General features: G+C 42.0%; 1 protein-coding gene across 4 annotated transcripts in view; it reads right to left on the minus strand.

Moving 5' to 3' along the window:
- Positions 1–19,605, minus strand: part of GPR156 (G protein-coupled receptor 156) — a 120,419-nt gene extending 100,814 nt beyond the window's left edge. Inside the window, exons 1-2 of one of the 4 annotated variants that reach the window (XM_054682194.2) lie at positions 19,345–19,538; positions 6,186–6,274 (exon numbers count right to left, since the gene is read on the minus strand). The gene's annotated coding sequence lies outside the window, so the exon portion shown is untranslated. Of the gene's footprint in view, positions 1–6,185; positions 6,275–19,344 lie in introns of all 4 variants that reach the window. The other 3 variants (XM_054682192.2, XM_001164405.7, XM_054682193.2) reach the window with 3 other exon arrangements.
- Between the last annotated feature and the right edge of the window lie 318 nt (positions 19,606–19,923).

A 19,923-nucleotide genomic window follows, 5' to 3' on the forward strand; every position in this document is an offset into this window, starting at 1 on the left:
TTGGACGGTTCAAGTTTTATGCTGCTACAGCTGAGATCCCTACCACTGGGTACTAAGAATATAGGCTGAGTGAATTCATTAAGTTACTTTGCAAACGAAGCATGGTGATACTAAGCACTCTGTTAAAGGATGTTTGTGAGGGTGCCACATGTCTGGAAGAGGGTAATGAAACCTCATTACTGAGGGTCAGTCTGTTCAAGAGACTGTGTTATATGCCTCAAAGGAGGCTGAGAGCCAAGGCCCTTGGAATTACTGGGCTCATCCCTAAAAAGCCTCCTGGTAAAAATTTTTGTGAGTGAACTCACATGCTGTGTCTCTATAATTCCAATTTCAGCTGGACATTGGATTACTCTAAACTGTTGTTTGGTGTTGCTGTGCAACCCAAGACACTTGTGTGAGAGTGATTTGGGCTTTTGAGGCTTTATGATTTTTCCATAAAGATGGAAAATAGAAGCTGTCAACATTAGACTGGTCTTTCCGCAGATACTTGCTTAACAAACTGTTCTAAACCTGGCTTGGGAGCAGGGGCGGAGAACAGGATTTTCTAATTATAGCCTAACCCAGTGGTTATCAAACTTTAGTGCACACCAGAATCACCTGGAAAGCTCCTTAGAAAACACCGATTCCTGGTCCCATCTCCAATTTGTAACTCAGTAGGTATGGCCTGGGGCCGGCCTGAGAATTTGTATTTCTAACAAGTTCCTAGGTGATGCTGATGCTGCTGCTGATCTGGGAATCATACTATGAGAAACCCAGTGCAGGATAAGAAATATAGGGCTTTCATCAGAGTTTGAACCAGACAGACCCTTGGGATAACTTTTAATATGTTACTCCAGGCTGCTTTGATGACTCATGCACACATATTTAGATCAAGTCATTTGAATTATTCTCTAGAAATTAGTTTCAGGGAAGTATTATTGAGAAATTAGACACTTAACATGGCACTCGATTCTTTCATTCTTCAAGCCATGATTCTTAAATAGTTTTTGGTCATGAGAGACTGATGAAAGCTACGGACTCTCTCCTGAAAAACTGTATACAAACATGTAATATCTTACATACAATATTGGGGGGAATTATAGGCCACCCACCAACCCTCCTGCAAAGCCCAATCACCCCAAATAAAGAGCCTCATTTCAAACTAAACTCAGCTGAAGTCAGGGCTAAAAGAATGTTTTAGGCCAGGCGTGGTCACTCACACCTGTAATCCCAACACTTTGGGAGGCCAAGGCAGGTGGATCACCTGAGGTCAGGAGTTCAAGACAAGCCTGGCCAACATGGTGAAACCCCATCTCTACTAAAAATACAAAAAATTAGCCAGGTGTAGTGGTCCACGCCTGTAATCTCAGCTACTAGGGAGGCTGAGGCAGGAGAATCACTTGAACCCAGGAGGTAGAGGTTGCAGTGAGCCAAGATCTTGCCACTGCACTCTAGCCTGGGTGACAAAGCAAGACTCTGTCTCAAAAGAAAAAAAAAGAACATTTTAATTATTCTTCATGGTGTTCTTATAAATGTAGCTGTTTCTCTGTGGCTACCTACAAATAAAACATGATGCACTGAGATGATAAGAGGCTATGAAAAACTCTGTCACCAATTAAAACATTTAGTAATCATTTTGAATATGTTTATTCTTCATCTAGTTTCACAATCTTTGTGTTTAAATTGGAGTAATCTATACTTGAAGTAATTACACAAATAAGTTAAAAGTCTAGGCCAGGCACAGTGGCTCACGCCTGTAATCCCAACACTTGGTGATCCCAAGGTGGGCGGATCGCCTGAGGCCAGGAGTTCGAGACCAGCCTGGTCTAACATGGTGAAACCCATTCTCTACTAAAAATAAAAAAATTAGCTGGGCATGGTGGTGGGCACCTGTAATCCCAGCTACTCAGGAGGCTGAGGCAGGAGAATTGCTTGAACCAGGAGTTGGAGGTTGCAGTGAGCCAAGATCACGCCACAGCACTCTAGCTTGGGCGACAGAGCAAGACTCCATCTCAAAAAAAAAAAAAGCTGGGCGCAGTGGCTTACGCCTGTAATCCCAGCACTTTGGGAGGCCAAGGTGGGTGGATCACGAGGTCAGGAGTTCAAGACCAGCCTGACCAACATGGTGAAACCCTGTCTCTACTAAAAATACAAAAATTAGCAGGGTGTGGTGGCATGTGCCTGTAATCCCAGCTACTGAGGAGGCTGAGGCAGGAAGGTCGCCTGGACCCGGGAGGTGGAGGTTGCAGTGGGCCAAGATCGCGCCCCTGCACTCCAGCCTGGGTGAAAGAGCAAGACTCTGTCTCAAAAAAAAAAAAAAAAATCGATTATATTACTATTTGCTTTACCACTAAATATGATGTTAGGTGCATGTTTTGCATAGATTCCCTTTATCAGGCTAGGGAAGTTCTCTTCTATTTCTAACTTTTGAGACTGTCTATAATAGATCTGGGCTTTTACATTCTCTACTACCTCTTCAGTGAACTTTGGTAGCTTGTGTCTTTCAAGGAATTTGTTCATTTCATCTATTAATAAGTTGATGGAATTATTGGAGAAAAGCTATAATGTTTCCTTATTATCCATTAATATCTGTAGAATTTGTAGTGATGTCACCTCTCTCATTCCGATATTGGTAAATTGTATCTCCTCTCTTTTTCCTCCTCTTGTTTTCTGTCAGGAGGTTAATCAATTTTATTAATATTCTCAATGAAACAGCATTTGCTTTCATTGATTTTCTCTACTTTTCAAAATCTAGTTTATTGATTTCTGCTTTGATATTTCTTATTTTCTTTCTTCTGCTTATTTTGAATTTCATTTGCTCTTTTTCTGTTTTGTTTTCTTAAGATGAAAGCTGAGGACACTAATCTGAGACCTTTCTTCTTATAAGCTTTTTTTTGCGGGGGCGTTGGGGGACAGGGTCTCACTTTGTTTCCCAGGCTGGAGTGGAGTGCAGTGGTGTGATCTCGGCTCACTGCAGCCTCGAAATCCTGGGCTCAAGTGATCCTCCTGCCTCAGCCCCCATCAAGTAGCTGGGACTACAGGCACGTGCCACCATACCCAGCTAATTTTCTGTATTTTTTATAGAAACAGGGTTTTGCCATGTTGTCAAAGCTGGTCCCGAACTCCTGATTTCAAGCAATCCGCCTGTCTTGACTTCCTACAGTGTTGGCATTACCAGCGTGAGCCACTGTGCCCCACCTTATAGGCTTATAATACTATAAAATTCCACCTAAGTACTGCTTTTGATACATGAGCTTTTACTTTCAGCCCCAAATATTTTCTCATTTCCCTTTATTTTTTATTAAAAATAATTTTTTTAGAGACAGGGTCTCACTCTGCTGCCCAGGCTGGAATGCAGTGGCATGATCATAGCTCACTGCAACCTCAAACTCTTAGGCTAAAGCAATCCTCCAGCTGAGTAACTGGGATTATAAGTGCACACCACCATGCCTAGCTAATTTTTTTTTCTATTTTTTTTAAAGACAGGCTCTCACTCTGTTGCCCAGGCTGATCTTCAACTCCTGGCCTCAAGCAATCCTCAACTTCCCAAAGTGTTAGGAATACAAATGTGAGTCACTCCACTCGGCCCTAATTTTCCTTTTGATTTCTCCTTTGACTAATGAGTTATTCTGAAGGATGTTATTTAGTTACCAAATATTTGAGAATTTTTGTTACTGATTTCTTAATTAATTCCATTGTGATCAAGAACACACCTTATATAACTAAAATCCTTTTAAATTTATTGAGACTTGTTTTATGGTTCAGAATATGGTCTAACTGGATAAATGTTCCATGTACACTTGAGAGGAATATGTATTTGCTGTAGCTGGGAAGAGTATCTTATAAAGATCAATGAGGTCAAGCTAGTTGATTGTATTTTTATCTTCTTTTATATACCTAATTATTTTCTGTTATTTTATCAATTACTGAGAGAAGGTTAATGAAACTTTGGACTACAGTTATGGATTTGTCTATTCCTCCTTGGAACACTATCAATTTCTCATTTATGTATTTTGAAGTTCTGTTATTAGATGCATAAATGTTTAGTACTGTTATGTCTTTCTGATGAATCAACTCCTTTATCATTATGAAATGATTTTCTTTATCCCTGGCAATATTCTTCCCTCTGCAATATTACTAATACTGCTATTCCAAATACCTCTAAATAGTTTTGAGCTTTGTTCTGGGATGCAGTCAAATTAACTGGAACAATTTGTTCCTTTCGGGTCTTTTTAAAAGATTTGTTAGACAGGATCAGTGCAGTGCTCAATCTAGGGCTACTTCCCACTACTAAGGCATGGTCTTTCAAAGTATACTACCCAACCCTCCATGAATTATGAGCTTTTCAAGTCTAGCTGGTGGGAATAGGCACAATTCCCAGCCCTGTGTGAACAATGAGCACTATTTCTTCTAATCCTTTTGGGTAGTTCTTTCTTTATCCCAGGTAGTTTCCTTACATGCATGTGCTGCTCAGTACTCAGCTTTATACTTGAGGTGTACCCTGTGAGGAACTCTGGGGTTCTCTCTGCAGCTCTCTCCTCTCCAATACTCTGTCCTACAAACTCTAGTTGCCCTGGTCTCCCCAGACGTGGGGAGCTCTGTCTTCTCAACTCAGGAAGTCTGGGTTCTCTCTGTACCATATTCTGGAAACTATATCTTGGTATGCCTGTTTTTGTTTTGTTTTGCTTTGCTGAATACCAGAAACCACATATGAAAAATACAGAGGTTCTGGATCATTTTTTCTTCTCCAAAGAATATGGAGAAGACTTATGCTAGGGTGTTAAAATAAGAACAGATTACTTTAATCTAATAAGTGACTAAGTTGATCGGGAAATGCACTTCAATATTTTATTTGACCGGGTCTATTTCTGGTTTCCTTTAACTCGTCAGGCATAATCCGTCAGCAGTCCCAACTGAAAGCTTAGGGTGTTTTTCAGGCCATACCACATTGGTGGGCTTTACATTCTATAATAATTTTTATCTTCCTAGTGTAATAAGATTGCAAGTAGCTCTGATTAGCTTCTCAGCTTTTTAGCACCTTCTTTGTGTTTGGATTTTTGCAACCTCTTGGTCTGCGCTACTTATAAATCAGTGAATGACTTGGAAGGAAAATTGCTTAGACTATTGAGTTGATTTTTCTGGGCCTCTTTTCTGTCCATGATCATGGTTTCTCATGTCCTGAATCATTTGGTTTCCTTGAATTCAATTTTTTTTTTCCTCCCCAGCCCTATCAGACTGTGGAATAATCTGCCTGGCTTCTCTGATTTTAGCAGCTGCTTATTGTTTGGGTTCTCCTCATGTGCTACTTAAAAATGGTAAGTGTCTACAGGGAAAAAGTAGCCTAGAATATGGAACACTCAATGAGTTTCTCTTCTTTCTGAGGTCTTAGCTCTCAAGTCCTAGCTGCCTTATTAGGTCTTCTATGCCTTCAAATAGATTTTTAAAACTCAGCTTTTCTAGATGTCCTGTATAGGAGTAAAAATCTACTTACAGATAGTCCATTATAGCCAAAATCAGATGCTTAATATCTTATAATAGGTTTAGCCTTAAAATTTTTCTGACAGGAACAAATGTTTAAAGATAATCTTTACTCAGACGACAGTGCAAACTGTATAAGATATTACTATCCTTACTATTAACTACGACATCAACTAAGATACATTATAGAATCCCTAAGTTATAAAACATAAACCTACTATAGAGTCTAATTTTGCCATCATTATTACTGGTCAGTGCATATTTGAAAATTAAACGTTCATGTGAAGTTTGTATTAATATAAAGGGTAATGCTTATTTTGCAGGCATATACATGCACAAACTAAAGTTAAAATTTTCTCCTTAGAAATTAAGTGCAGTAACTTCTATTCTGTTTTTCTTTTAATTTAGTTTTCAACCTAGGACATAGAAATCCATTCCAAAGCTGCTGAGTAAAAATTGCAGCATATGTTATAGAAGTCAATAGCAAAATATCTGCCAACAGGACTTATCATTTCTTTGTCTTGCTTAGCTAATGGTTGTATTCTGAACACAGATTCACACTGGGGTATCTAATATGTTTTAGAGATCACAGATTTTTATAAAGTGTCCACTAGCTCACAGGACCACTGGTTACACAATAATCTTCAGCTGAGGATTTTCAAATTTCATTCACTTTTTGCCATTCTGTCAGTTCACTGTTTATATTTATTTCACTTATTTGTACTTACCAGCTTCCCTTAACGCTTCTCTGACATTTTCTCCTCTCCAGCCCTGGTGTGGTGGAGAATCCAGCTCCTCTCTATTCTGGTAGACTAGACTGAAGTTTTACATCCCAGCAAGGAAAAAATTAAAAATGAAAGCTTAGTACTCCTGGGAAGCTTGCTCCTAATACCGGGTTTGTTAAAACCATTTGTTTAAAAATGTTCACGTCTGTTGCTTGGCACTGATCCTTAAGCTCCAAGACCCCTACCTTCTTAACTAATTATCCTCATGTCAAATAATCAGTTACAGTTGATTGATTATATACTCATAAAACTCCCTAAATCCCAAGTCCTCAAAATGAAGACAGAAGACCGGGATGGGAATTGAAGAACCTTTTTCAATCCAACTATTAAAGAAAGGGCATAACAAAAAAACATAACAGATATAGCTTTGTGAGAAAGTACAGTAACTGAGCCTATTCTTTCTGAAAAGACACCCTTCCCAAAAAGCCACCCCTCAGATGATCCTGCCACGGATGAAGACCATGTATAATTCCACGGCATGGAATAAATCAGCAAGGGGAATTGTGAACAGTCTGGCCAACCAAAAGCAAGAGAGACACAATGTAACTGAGACACTGCAGACTCCGTTCCCCACTGAGCTGATATAATCCACACTTGGCACAGAGGAGTTCTCACTGCAGGCTTTCCTTCTTAAACACACAGGCCCTGCTGGCAAAATGTGGTGGGAGAGGGGAGAGAAAGACAAAAGGAGGAGAGAAACAACTGCTGTAAAGGAGACCTACAGTGAGAATTAAAATTGTGTATTCCCTTTGACCCCAAAATGACAATTTTGGGAATCTCTCCTATGGAAATAAAACCCAAAGTACAGGAATAAATGTAGAATGTTTATTGTGGCATAAGTTGTTGTGTAAAAAAAGTTGGAAGAAAAACATGAATATCTATCAATGGGGAAGTAATGAATGAGAAGAAATTATGGAACCTCCTATAATGGAATATTAGGTAGCTATTAAAAATAATAAATTGGATCAATTATATGTGTTAATCTAGAATAATGTACATAATATGTACTAAATAAAATGAAAGAAATAATAACATATATGATTCCATTTTCACATACAATAGAAAATAAGTCTACACACTCATATGTTTGTTTGAACATAGAAAAGGAGTGAAGGGGCTGAGTGCAGTGGCTCATGCCTATAATCCCAGCACTTTGGGAAGCTGAGGTGGGAGGATCACTTGAGCCGAGGAATTCAAGATCAGCCTGGGCAACACAGTGAGACCTCGTTTCTACAAAAATGTTTAAAAATTAGACGGGTGTGGTGGCATGTGCCTGTGGTCCCAGTTACTTGGCAGGCTGAGGTGGGAGGATCCCTTGAGCTGGAGATGTTGAGGCTGCAGTGAGCTGTGATCGTGACATGTGAATACACATGAAACTTTTTTTTTGAGACAGGGTCTCACTCTGTTACTCAAGCTGGAGTGCAATGTCATGATCACAGCTCACTGCAGCCTCAACCTCCTGGGTTCAAGCGATCCTCCCACTTCATCCTCTCAAGTAGCTAGGATGACATACCAGCCACTTGGCTATTTTTTTTTTTTTTCATAGAGACGGAGTTTCACTATGTTGTCCAGGCTGTTTTGAACTCCTGGACCCAAGCTATCCTCCTGCCTCTGCCTCCTAAAGTGTTCAGATTACAGATGTCAGCCCGCACGCCCAGCCTGGGCGCTTTAAATAGTGGTTTTGTCAGAAAGATGGGAGAGAGAGAAGGTGGAGATTACTTATATTTTCTTTCTTTTTTTTTTTTCTTTGAGATGGAGTCTCCCTCGGTAGCCCAAGCTGGAGTGCAGTGGCACAATCTTGGCTCACTGCAACCTCTGCCTCCTGGGTTCCAGCTATTTCGAGCTATTCTCCCGCCTCACCCTCTCAAGTAACTGGGATTACAGGCACACGCCACCACACTTGACTAATTTTTTTTTTTTGAGACAGAGTCTCGCTCCATCGCTCAGGTTGTAGTGCAGTGGTGCGATCTCGGCTCACTGCAACCTCCGCCTCCCTGGTTCAAGCAATTCTCCTGTCTCAGCCTCCCGAGTAGCTGGGACTACAGGCGCCGGCCACCACGTCCAGCTAATTTTTGTATTTTTGGTAGAGATGGGATTTCACCTTATTGGTCAGGCTGGTCTCGAACTCCTGACCTCAGGTGATCCACCCACCTCGGCCTCCCAAAGTGCCAGGATTACAGGCATGAGCCACCTTACCTGGCCAATTTTTTTTTTTTTTTTTTTGAGACGGAGTCTCATGCTGTCGCCCAGGCTGGAGTGCAGTGGCAGGATCTCGGCTCACTGGAACCTCTGCCCCCCGGGTTCAAGTGATTCTCCGGCCTCAGCCTCCCAAGTAGCTGGGATTACAGGTGCCTGCCACTGCGCTCAGCTAATTTTTGTATTTTTAGTAGAGGCAGGGTTTCATCATCTTGGCCAGGCTGGTCTTGAACTCCTGAACTTGTGATCCACCCACCTCAGCCTCCCAAAGTGATGGGATTACAGGAGTGAGCCACCGCACCCAGCCTAATTTTTAGTAGAGATGGGGTTTCACCATGTTGGCCAGGCTGGTCTTGAACTCCTGACCTCAAGTGATCCACCCATCTCGGCCTCCCAAAGTACTGGGACTATGGGGTGAGCCACTGCACCTGGCCATATTTTCTTTATATACTGCTATCTTACTAGACTTGTTACCATGAGTGTGTATAGCTTTTACAACTTAAAAATGCAAAAGTTAAAATATAAAAAGTATTTATTGAGACATAACTACAAGTAACCCCAGTCCCCAGAGTTCAGTGAGGTATGTGGTCCTCTGGCATTTGCTTTGAATTGATGCTGGTGGTTAACAGCAGATAGGAGCTTCTGCTCTTGAAGAGAGGGTTCACCTTGTGTCACTCAACAGAAGCCAATTAAAGCCCAGAATCAACAGTGCCTCCAGAAAAGGTCAGTGGTTGTGAAACAAAAACTACATCTATTTATTTAAAGCCTCAGCCACAGAGCTTCCCAAGGGGCTGCCTGAGCCAGTGAGCAGCCAGCAAACACGTGGACGAGAATAACTCATGCTTTTGTCTTGGAAAATCCCACTACTCCAACGATTGACAGCCTTTGTTGGCTCCTGTTTCATACTTCAGAGATGAGAAGCACAAAGCCAGCCACGTGGCTACAAGTATAAATACTAAACCCTGTGGGAGAGATGCTGCTGCCCAGGTTTGAAGTGTTCTCTATTAGCCTTTGGCGGAAAATACTTTGAGCATCACTGGAAGCCACATGTCACACACAGAATGGCACTGGCCAAGGCAATGGTCTTGGAGGTGTGATACTTAGCTCAGTATTTGCAATTCAGTTTCATGCCAATTGGTACTTCCAGATCTTCTGAGGGTGATAAACATATATATTCAATAATAAAGAAAAATATGCACAAGCTAGCAGTCTGTGAAACATAAAGTTTTAAAATTGTTCATTCATCTTCCAACATATTTTTCTTTTCTACAATCCTCTCTCCCCACCCCATGCCTCTTTCTCTACCTCCCTACTTAACCCCCTTTCTCCTTAATGTTTTTCTGATTATCAAAGAAATTCACACTTCTTAAAACAATCATGGAAAACATAGATAAGTTGAAAAAATACAAATAATCATTTATAATCTCACCACTAATATTTTAGGATAGTTTACCCTTTTAAGTACTCTGCATTTGTGTATCTTTGCAAGTGCAAATGAATGTCTTGCAAAATACCTAATACTATGAATGAATATAAGGAAATGTGAAAGAGGGGTTTGAATAGACATCCTTGCTGGGACCCAGGCTGTTGTGATACGGCCATGTGTTTTCGTGTGTCAAGTTTTTATTAATATTCCTTGGATTGACTGTGACAGCTGACTTTGTGTCTCCTCCCTTCCTTTCTCCTCACAGCTGCCTTGGAAGTCAGCAATATTTGCATGTAAAATTCCCATGGGTAGTTATTTGATCTTCTTTTATCCCTGTTTCTCACTTGTAGATAACTGGGTACCCACAATCTCTGCGATTTCAGCACGTCACTACTCTCTTCCCTTTTCCTCTCTGCTGCTGTTATGCTTCCCTCTCCCTCTTCACTCTGATCTGCATTTATCCTAGCAGCATCCAAAAGCAGGCAGCCATCACTGGCTCATGAATAATCACAGAATCATTGAAATATCTGTTCAGAAAAGGCACTCAGGTAGTGTGATGCTCCGGCTTTGTTTTTTTTTTTTGCTCAGGCTTGCTTTGGCTATTCAGGCTCTTTTTGGGTTCCATATGAGTTTTAGAATAGTTTTTTCTAATTCTGTAAAGACTGATGTTAGTAGTTTGATAGGAATAGCATTGAATGTATACATTGCTTTGGGCAGTATGACCATTTTAATGATATTGATCCTTCTAATCCATGAGCATGGGATATTTTTTCATTTATTTGTGTTGTTTCTAACTTTTTTTCAGCAGTGTATTGTAGTTCTCCTTGCAGAGCTCTTTCACCTTTTTGGTTTGCTATATTCCTAGGTATTTCCTTTTCTTTGCAGCTGTCGTAAATGGGATCATGTTCTTGATTTGACTCTCAGCCTGGACGTTATTGGTGTTTGGAAATGCTACTGATTTTCGTACATTGATTTTGTATCCTGAAACCTTGCTAAAATCATTTTTCAATTCTAGTAACCTTTTGGAACAGTCTTTGGGGTGTTCTAAGTATAGAATTATATCGTCAGCAAAGGGAGATAGTTCAACTTCTTCTTTTCTTATTTGGATGCCTTTTATTTCTTTCTCTTGCCAGACTGTGCTGGCTGGGACTTCTAGCACTACCTTGAATAGCAGTGGTGAGAGTGGGCATTCTTGCCTTGTTCCAGTTCTCAAGGGGAATGGTTCCAGCTTTTGCCCATTCAGTATGATGTTAGCTGTAGGTTTATCAGGGATGGCCCTTGTTATTTTGAGGTATGTTCCTTCGATGCCTAGTTTGTTGAGAGTTTTTATCATGAAGAGATGTTAGATTTTATCAAAAGCTTTTTCTGTGTCTATTGAGATGACACAGATGATCATATGGTTTTTGCTTTTAATTCTGTTTATATGGTGACTCACTATGATTTGTGTATGTTGAACCAACCATGCATCCCAGGAATAATGCCTGCTTGATCATGGTGAATTAACTTTTTGATGTTCTGCTAAATTTGGTTTGCTAGTATTTTGTTGAGGATTTTTGTGTCTATGTTCATCAGGGATATTGGTCTGAACATAGACACAAAAATCATATCTCTTCATCATATCTCTGCCAGATTTGGGTATTAGGCTGATGCTGGCTTCATGGGATGAATTAGGGAGGAGTCCCTGCTCCTCTATTTTCTGTAAGTTTTAGTAGGATTGGTACTAGTTCCTCTTTGTATGTCTTATAGAATGTGGCTGTGAATCTATCTGGTCCAGGGCTTTTTATGGTTGGAAGGGTTTTTTTTGTTTGTTTGTTTGTTTTACTGGTGCAATTTCAGAGTTTGATGTTGGTCTATTCAGGACTTCAATCTCTCTGATTCAATCTCAGGAGATTGTTTCCAGGAATTGATTGATTTCTTCTAGATTTTCTAATTTGTGTGCATAGAGTTGTTCATAGTTTTCTCCAAGGATCTTTTGTATTTCTGTAGGATCAGTTGTAATGTCATCTTTGTTATTTCTATTGTACTTATTTGGATCCTCTCTCTCTCTCTCACTGTCTCCTCCCGCTTTGTTAACCTAGCTAGCAGTCTATCAATCTTATTTATTTTTTCAAATAGCCTATTCTTGGTTTCACTGATCTTTCATATGGATTGTTGCATCTCAATTTCATTAAGTTTTTCTTTAATTTTAGTTATTTCTTTTCTTCTGCTAGAGTTGGGGTTGGTTTGTCCTTTTTTCATAGTTCCTTTAAATGCAAAGTTACATTGTTAATGTGAGATCTTTCCAGCTTCTTGATGAAGGCATTTATGGCTATAAACTTTCCTCTTAACATTGCTTTGGCTACATCCCAGAGGTCTTCATAAATTGTGTCCCTATTTTCATTAATTCCAAAGAATTTGCTACAGTAGCCAAAACAGGGTGGTACTGGTACAAAAACAGACACATAGACTAATGGAACATAATAGAAAATTCAGAAATAAGGCTGCACGCTTACAACCATCTGATCTTCAACATGGCTGACAAAAACAAGCAATGGAGAAAGGACTCCCTATTCAATAAATGGTGCTGGGATAACTGGTAGCCATATGCAGAAGAATGAAACTAGACCCTTACCTTTCACCATATACAAAAACTAACTAAAAATGGATTAAAGATTTAAACATAAGACCTCAAACTATAAAAATCATAGAAGAAAACCTAGGAAATACCCTTATCAACATTGGCCTTGGCAAAGAATTTATGGCCAAGTCCCTAGAAAGAACTGCAACAAAAACAAAAATTGACAAGTGGGACCTAATTAAACTAAAGATCTTCTGCACAGCAAGAGAAACCATCAAAAGAGTAAACAACCTACAGCATGGGAGAAAATATTCACAAACTATGCATCTGACAAAGGTCTAATATCCAGAATATATAAGAAACTTAAATCAACAGGCAAAAATCAAATAACTCCATTAAAAAGTGGGCAGAAGACATGAAAAGACACTTCTTAAAAGAAGGCATACAAGTGTGGCCAATAGACATGAAAACATGCTCAGCATCACTAATCATCAGAGAAATGCAAATAAAACCACAATAAGATACCATCTCACACCAGTAAGAATAGCTATTATTAAAAAGTCAAAAAACAACAGATGCTGGCAAGGCTGTGAAGAAAAGGGAACATTTATACATTGTTGGTGGGAATGTAAATTAGTACAACCACTGTGGAAAGCAGTTTGGAGATTTCTCAAAAAACTTAAATACAGAGCTACCTTCGACCCAGCAATCCCATTACTGGGTATATATTCAAAGAAATATAAATCATTCCACCATAAATACACATGCTTGCATATGTGCATCACAGCACTATTCACAATAGCAAAGATGTGGAATCAACCTAGGCACTCATCAACAGTGTACTGGATGAAGAAAATGTGCTACATAAACACCACAGGATAAAAAATAATGAAATCATGTCCTTTGCAGCAATGTGGATGCAGTTGGAGGCCTATCCTAAGTGAATTAATGCAGGAACAGAAAACAAAATACCACATGTTCTCACTTATAAGTGGGAGCTAAACACTGAGCACACATGGACATAAACGCAGGAAAGATAGATACTGCAGACTACTACAGGGGGAAGGGAGGGAGGGGGCATGGGTTGAAAAACTACCTATTGGGTACTGTGCTTATGCCTGGGTCCAATTTACCCATGAACAATCCTACACATGTATCCTCTTAATGTAAAATAAAAGCTGAAACTTTAAAAAAAGAAAAGGCACTCAATTAAGCATGCACCCTATTTACCTGTTCAGCCAAAAGACTGATTAATGCAGCACTTGAGAGATTCCACCTCACACAGAAAATCAGGAATATTTTAGATAAGAGCCAAGAAAGACTTTATTGGTCTGAAGTACTGCCAGACCAATGACTTCAGGCCCTTACCACACCTTCAGCCTAGACCACACCTTTAGGACCTTGGCATTTCCCTAGTTAAGACATCCACTTCTGCCTTCCCTTTCAAGGTTTTCTCAATAACTCTTAGAAAATCAAGATGGAGAGCTGGCAGTGCTGACTGATGGTCTGACATTCCAGTGTAGGCAGATGGCAACATGAAGACCCAGAGCATACTTTCCTGGGTGTTTTCAGTCACTGAAACCCCATGCTACCCATGGCAGCAGAAGAGCAATTCCAACCAGCAAAGCCCTGGGGAGAATCATGAAGGTCCTCCCTTGCCCTTTCCTATCCTTGACCCAAGAAATCCCTTCTCACCATCAGAACTCCAGAGCTTTCTAGCTAATCTCCACATATGCAAAGCTCCTCACTGCAAGACTGAAGACTGACTTTCCCGGGACAATTGTTTCCACAGTTATTTCTTCCCAATGACAACATAAGGTATAGATGACTGACATGTTTAACACTCCTCCCTACTTCACTATTTTTATTATGGGTTAAAAAATCAACATCCTGAGGCATTTTTGAATAGGAATCTGCAACCCAAAGGAAGAAGACATATGGAAGGGGCCTGGCAGTTGTGTCCACAAGTCATCAGTCTGCATGACCTCAACCCCCCAAGTTGCCTCTCTGGTCACAGCCCGATGGCCTGTCAAAGCAGACCTGGGCTTTGTGGGGATGATTGGCCAGCCGCATCACTTAGCCCTCAGTTGCCTGGCAACCCATGTCTGAGGTATACTGGCCCAGATTCAGGTGATAAGGGGATACTTAGATCATTGCAACTCCCCCAGCTGAGGCAAAGTGGTCATGAAGAAGTCTAGGGAATGCTGTGGATTCAATCTGACTCAGAATATTCTGAGTGTTTGTGTGCTGGGGGCAGAAAGGTGCCTGGTGAGGCCTGTTTCTGGTCAGTCCCAGGAGTATACTGAGTGTATCTGACCTCCTCTGGTTTACCTCTCTTAGAGTAGACCACATAGAGTCTTCATAGTGTTCTGGACACAGCAGAATATTCTGGAAATGCCTTGGACATAAACATACCTCAAGGCCTTGCCTAGGGTGGATATACTTCCCAAGAACTCCTCAAAATGTAATCCAATCTCTGGCCAAAAGTTACACAGCCCTCCACCAAACAGACTGAAGTCCATCCTCCTGTGGGCTTCATAAGCTGGCCTTTAGCTCTCCTGCTTTATGTCTTGCTGCAACCCTGCCCTGACCCCCATCCACCCACCTTCTCTTCTTACTCACACCACACCGGCACTTTGGCCCTCACTCTATCATGCTATTCTGTCTCTCTGGAAAGGCCCTTCCACACCGCAGCTGCCAGTCAAAGAGGCACACCTCCTTCAGAACCTGACTCAAAGCCACTTATTCCTTGAAGAGAAATGTTGACTCCTCTTGGAATAGCTCTCTGGCTCTACTTGGAAACCCTGCCTAGCCTCCACTTCTACTCTCATCCTCTCATAGCAGGTTGTGATAATTACAGCACTCAGCGCAGTTGTCTCATATGAACCTCGTCCACATGAGTGTCAAAGGAACTGTGCATTTTACAATGCTGATTCCCCCATTCTTCCACTTGGAATGACTGCATCCCAGCATTCCTCTCATTTTAACAAGTTCTTTTCACTCTCCTCTATGGATTCATACCTTTGTTGGTACTATATTAACAGGCCCCTCTTTACTCAAGCCATTTTTATCAGTACATGTAGTCTTTCTCTTGCTCTAGACAGGATTAATGTCAATTTTTCTGTGTGCTCATTCTTCTCCATCCCTAGAAAGCAAGGTGCTCTGTGTGGTAGGGTTTAATAACACAGGGCCGTATCATCCATCACTGTCTGAGTTCTTCACAATTACGACATGCATCTCAGAAAAATGCCTTGGGAAGTCTAGATGGAAACCAATGCCCCATGGAAACACATGAATATTTTATCAGGCTCTGAACAAGACTCTTGCTCATGAATGTTTAAAACCCTCAGTAGCATAATGCTCAGAAGCTGATTAGAGTCAACTTGTGCTGGGATGGGGAAGCTGAGAGGAGGAGGGAAATACAACAGTGATGGCAGCAGGCATTCCACAGTGTCTCTTTCAAGGATTTAAAGCACTTAAGAGTGCACTGGAGGGCTCGCTAATTTGTTAGACACTCATTTTCCAAGTGCTTTCCCTCTAAAGTGGGAAGCAGGTCAGCTCCCAGCAGAGCTGTCTAGAGAGAGCACTGGCTGGGGTGCATGCAAGCTGCTACATCAGTCACAGCCCCCATAACCTTGCCATACTTCTCTCTGCATTGGTGGCACAAGGAAGATTTTCATATAAAGTAGAGAAGACTCAAGATGAGGCAGACCCTTTATAGGTTCACAGCAGCTTTGTTCAAAATTGCCACAAACTGGCAACAACCAAGTATCTATCAACAAGAGAACAGATAAACACATGGTCAATATTCATACAATAAATACTACCTTGGAAAAAAAAGAAATGAACTACTGATACACACAATGGCACAGATGAATATCACAGACATTGTGTAGGGCAAAAAGAAGCCAAACACAAGAATGCATACTGTGTAACTGCAGTTATATGAAATTCAGGAACCAGCAACACTAATCTATGATATTAGAAATCAGAACAAGGTTTGCTGCTTCTGTGGGGTGGAGGTGACTAGAAAGAGATGTGAGGAAAAGTTCTGTGACTGAAATATTTTATGTCTTGTTTGGGATGTGGGTTTGTCAAAACTGGCCCAGCTATTAGCATAGGATTCAGCTGAGAAGTGCTGTGAGGATAAAAGAGGCCACTGATCTCCAGGGTCATCATTTACCTATCAAATATTGATTAACTTGAATTATGAATTACCTCAAAGGACTTCTAGTATTTTACCAAGGGTTCTGCCACCCTTATGGGAGTCAATGCCTTATTTGTGTAATTTAATTACCTAATTAATCCAACAGTTATTTATTAATTGCTCATAATATATCAAATAGGAACACAGCCATAAATAAGACAAAAAAATTCCTTGTCTTGATGGAGTTTAGAGTGGGGAACATGCCCAATTAACAAGGAAACACATATACTATATAGTGTCAGGGAGTGCTAAGTGCCATGAAGAAGGATAAAGCAGGGTCAGAAGACAGGGAGTGACCACAGGCTGTTTTAGATCAGGTGGCCATCATTCTGGAGAGTATGAAAAGAAACTGGAATGAGCTGAGAAAAGAAGCAGTGGCAGTGTCTGAAGGAAGAGTGTTCAGGCAGAGGGAAGAGCAAGGACGATGGTAAGCAAGAGGACGGCCATAGAATATGAGGGCACCAGACCAAATCACAAGCCCTGGTGGAGAGTTGAATGTTATTCACAGTGTGAGGGGAAGCCATTGGAGGGTATTAAGCAGGAGAGTAATATCATCCAACTGACTGACATTTTAAGAATGGGAAAAAGAAGGCAGTTAAGGGATCTGCTCAAGATTCTTATGGGAAAGTCAGAAGAATAAGATCCATATTTTTTTCTTAAAATGTTAATATCCTTCACACATCTATATTTGAAACACCTTCTGATTCAAGCTCTGTCCAGTACCAGATCACATACGTCTGGATTCTAAACACTGATTTTTATTAACAAGTTTGTTTTAAGATAATAAGTTTATAAAATGAGAGGTAGAAAACATCTCTGTATGTCTAAAATTTTTCATAATAAAGTACTGGAGAAAAAAGGTGAGATAGTGATTTGCATCCTTTATCAGGCAAAATTCATCAGCAACTAAACATGAATGTTCTGATTCTCAAGACCTTTGCAAAATAAAGGCTCTGATTTTTTTTTCAACTAAATGTAGAACATTCCTTTCAACCCCCAAATCCACCTTTGCAGCCCAAGTCAGTCCACGTTGCACTGTTTCTGCAGCATGTCAGAGCCTCTGGCTTCTTTCCTCTCTCCCCCTTCCCCCAATTAATCTCTGAAACCTAAATAAGAATGGAATAAAATGCAAATTCAGGGAGAAGGATGCAGTTTTCAGAGAAGGCCTCATCCTCCTCCTACCCTATATGGAAATTCCCTTATGGTTAAACAACAAAAATGGAAATATTAAAACCCTCAGCTGAAAACAAACACTTAAGCACCTATTCTCCTTTCCAGAGAATCTGTTTCCCTCAATCATTATTTTTCCACTCTTTTGAGAGCCTTCTAGGATGGAAGTTGTTTCATCTCACCCATCTTGGGTCTCTCCTAGGTCTCATTTCTGCCTTCACCAGGCTTGAAGTTCTATATCCCCAGGCTATCAGAACTTTGACTCTGACCAGGCTCAATTCTAGACTTTACTGGGGAATGGGGAGAAGCTAAAAGCTGGGGGTGGAAGAGAAGGGGAAACAGAGGGAACATTCCAGAGACAGTAGTGTCCCTGAAGGGGAATTAGGCTGGCAAAATGGGGACCAGAAAGCCACCTCTGTTCCTCACAAGGGACACCTAACTCAAGCACAGCCTGCTAAAGCACTTTATTCTCCAGACTCAAATTGCCTTAACCTGTAAGCAAACGCTTCCTCAGCCATTTATCCGCAAGCGCATTTGCCCCACCTGCAGCAACGAAAGAAGCACTGTTTTTGCAAGCCGGGCTGCTACCCAGACTGCGAGGAGACATTCTGTGCAGAATTCAGCCACTGGTGGAGAAAAAGAAGTTTTTCTTTGCAGGCCTTGCTGCCTAATACAACTATATCAACAATTTCTCCCGCTGTGTAACCCCCATCTGAAAATCTTTCCCTTTTATCTAGGATGCAAAAATGTAATGTTATCCTCCATATTCTGGTTTAAAGAACTACACCAGGAAAGACATTTTATGATAGGCTAGGACATCATTTACGTCTAATTCAAGCATGCATGTACCTAGAAAACTAACAAAGGGGTAAGTTATGCCATGCCATGACTTCTCTTCCCAGATTTCTATCCTGAAATCTTAACAAAATTCGATTTTAAAAACCTCAAGGTTTGTATTCTTCACGAGTACATGGATACCTTGAGTTCTACCTAGAGGCCTCTAGTTTCTGACAGAGCTAACTTGGAAAGGGCTGCTTGCCAGGGTACAAGGATGTTGCAGGTTCCAGGTGACTCCCTCATGCCCAGAAGCAAGGCAGTTCAACAGACGCAGTGCAATACAGTTGTCCCTTTTCAGGACTTTGCAATCTCCATGGGGGAGCCCATCGTGCCCGCCACTCTACACCCTGGGGGTGAACATTCCCTGCAAAGCAGCTTCGGCGTGAGGAGACTCTGGAAAGTCTACAGGCGGTGGGAAACTATTTCGGGATCTCTCATTTTCAGCACAGCCGGTCGCTTATTCAGCAGAAAACCCACGGCCCCATCTTCACACCAAATTACAGTACTCTCCCGTCTCTTCCACTGAAATTGCCACTCGCATCCCTGATGCGTGACCCCTGCTCACCTCAAGTTCCTATGAGAGTTTCTTTACCGGTTCCAAACAAACTGCCCAGATTCTGGAAAGGCGAGAAAGCCCCTCCCCCTTTCCACTTTCACTTAATAATTAAGTGTTTGAAGTTTTGTGGATCCTTAAGGTCGCTGTGCTCACCTCATCAGCGTCGGACCGCCGAGAAGCGCCAAGCCCGCTGCTATGTGCAGGACGCCCACGGTCCCCCGGCGTCTCGCGCGTTCGCGGGGCTGGAAGGGGCGGGAAGGGGCGGGCCGGGGCAGAGACAGGGGCCCGCGCCCATCGCCGCGCCGGGAGCCTGGCGTGGAGGCGGCGGGACGGCGGCGCAGGCCTCTGAGGTGTGCGCGGGGCGCCGGGCGCCTCCGGCCCGGGCACTGGCTGAGCCACGCCTGCCCGCCCCTCCCTGGCGCCGCCCGCGTGGCGCGCCTCGACCCTGCTCTCCCGCGAGGGCCGGGAGGGCTCCGGGACTTTGCAGACTCCACGCGCCTCACGGCTCCTCCAGCTCCTCGGATCTTTCTCCTTGCTTCGCCACCGAGTCCCCTGGGGCGGCCCCGCCTCCGGCTGTCTCCTCAGAGACCTTCCCTGGGGGGCGCCTTCCCCTCAGCGCCCCTTCCCGGGCCTCGAGCCAGCGGCTGCCGCAGGAGCTGGCCCCGGGGCGAGGAGCTTCAGATTCAGGTCCCTAGCCGGCCTCGGTAAGGAGACTGGAAGGATTCTCCGCGA

The sequence above is a fragment of the Pan troglodytes genome, chromosome 2 (assembly GCF_028858775.2).
Source record: "Pan troglodytes isolate AG18354 chromosome 2, NHGRI_mPanTro3-v2.0_pri, whole genome shotgun sequence".
Taxonomy (NCBI): Eukaryota; Metazoa; Chordata; class Mammalia; order Primates; family Hominidae; genus Pan; species Pan troglodytes.